Genomic DNA, 2,068 nt, shown 5'->3' with positions numbered 1-2,068 from the left:
ATTATGGCCCATCATGGGTCATGATGTTTCAAAATTATGTTCAAAAGCCCATGTTTTTTTCCCAAAAATGGCTCAAAAATCACCCCTAATTTTTAATACATTTTGTAATACATATTGATGTACTTAAGACATGTATACAGATGGTTTGAACAGATTCCAGCTTAAATTTTTTGAGTTATGAAAATTTTTTAACACCGGCCATGCAGTTTCTGAAAAAATCCCTGTACATTGCCCATGGTTAAAAAAATGGCTCAAAAATTACCCACAATTTTCATTACATTTTAAAAATATATTGATGTACTTATACTATGCAGAAAGTTTTGACAAATTGCTTTAATTTTATGAGTTATAGTCTTTTGAAAATGTTGTCCATCTTTTGCTTAAATGATATAGACATTGAGTAATTTTTATTTGATCAAATGTATATCATTTTTATACAAGAAAATAACAACAAAGATAATAATTATAATGATGATCATGATAATAAAGCTACCAAAGCTCAAAAAGACAATGCAACCACAATTGGATCTAAAATAATATCACCAATAGCTGAAGAAGGGAGACAGCCTACAAGCACACTTTGCCACTAAATGTACTCAATCTTCATCCTCTTTGTCTCCTGGAACATCATACAATGACCCAATACCATAAACAGCAACACTATAACCTAAAGATGAACATACACATAAAACCATATGCAGGATGCAAGACAGCTTATTGGCTACTCCAGTATTGGTCTTATGCAACAGACCTTTTGCTTTCTGTCATTTTGAATTCTGCTCTCTCTTCAGTTGTGATCTCCTTCAATTGTTCTCTATTGTCTCTAAAAATAACAGTATAATTATTACGAGAGCAATTCTATTATAGTGTACTTGTAATAAAATGACATCTCCATCAGCATCATACAGTGATGCTTGATTCCATTCCAACTCATTCTTAATATCAAGATGTGATATCTCAGCTGGAAATGATCTCAAATACTTTTAAAGGAAAATAACTGGCTGATAGTGAAATATCAGTTGCTAACTGTTGCAACAGAAATGGCATCAACAGGAACTCCACTTAACTCTGAAAACTAAAGGAAAAAGTTACATAGCATTATTTTAGAATCACTTCTTCTGTTGGATCAACTGAAAATTCTGACGGACACCATCTTCTAACATACACCTGCATGCATCTGTGTTGGGAGCTTCATCTTTTCAGGTTCTATTAGAGTATGAGAATAATACCCTCATTATTTAAAATACTGACCTTTCAATATTTCCATATACATTTCACTACCAGCATATATATGAATATCTCTCAATCAATTGATGATCAAGATACACTCTACCAGGTGACCTTCAATTCTTCTTTAGTAATCTCTTTCTACACAATAAGTCAAATGATAGTCGCATGATAGCCACATGATGTACTTACTTGTCTAATTCAAGGACACAGTCAATTCTTTGTACTCTTGCTTCTTCAATAATTTGTTTCTTAAATTCTCTCACTGGTGTATTCTTAGCAACAATAGACTCCATCATTAGATTAAAGAGAAGTGAATTAAAGTGGGAACAAAATTATATTTATATCATTATAGCAAAATTGCTATTTGCATAACCTCTGTATTGTTAACATGTAATAAAAATAGTTTAATTTTGTACTCTCCTACTTGTAATGCCCTAGCCAGTCTTTCTACAAATTATAAGGAACAGAAAAGATCATGATTGAGTGGAGTAGAATATTTACTTTTGATTCAGTAGGTACATGCATGTCCATTAATGAGTCAGTATTTTATATTCTTGCTGGTCATATACACCCTATACACTCTAAAACCAGTAGGTAGTTTTCCAAATTGCAAGACTAATATTGCTAATAAGGGGCATTGGATACCTTTTCATATTCTGGCGAAACTGAATCCCAGAATGTTTGATAAATTGTGTAAAGATAAAATAATTGACTTAAATGTTACTGACACTAATGGTAATACACCACTACATGTTCTCTGTTATTCTCAATATGCAGGATTTTTAGATTTTGCAAATGTTGATAACAATAGCTACAACTCATATGGATTAGCTAATTT

At 31.7% G+C, this 2,068-nt stretch overlaps 2 long non-coding RNA genes across 2 annotated transcripts; both read right to left on the bottom strand.

Annotated features, from left to right (window-relative positions):
• Positions 1–579: 579 nt before the first annotated feature.
• Positions 580–882, bottom strand: LOC109580813 (uncharacterized). Its single transcript, XR_002184376.1, has 3 exons — positions 873–882; positions 752–823; positions 580–667 (listed from the first exon to the last, which is right to left on the bottom strand). It is a non-coding gene; the product is annotated as an uncharacterized LOC109580813 (long non-coding RNA).
• A 268-nt stretch (positions 883–1,150) lies between these two features.
• LOC109580812 (uncharacterized) lies at positions 1,151–1,773 on the bottom strand. The gene is made up of 4 exons (XR_002184375.1): positions 1,732–1,773; positions 1,420–1,677; positions 1,252–1,368; positions 1,151–1,206 (listed from the first exon to the last, which is right to left on the bottom strand). It is a non-coding gene; the product is annotated as an uncharacterized LOC109580812 (long non-coding RNA).
• Between the last annotated feature and the right edge of the window lie 295 nt (positions 1,774–2,068).

Source organism: Amphimedon queenslandica, unplaced genomic scaffold, assembly GCF_000090795.2.
Source record: "Amphimedon queenslandica unplaced genomic scaffold, v1.1 AMPQUscaffold_13475, whole genome shotgun sequence".
Classification (NCBI taxonomy): Eukaryota; Metazoa; Porifera; class Demospongiae; order Haplosclerida; family Niphatidae; genus Amphimedon; species Amphimedon queenslandica.
Note: the sequence above shows the minus strand (reverse complement) of the source record. Positions and strands in the feature narration are given on the sequence as shown.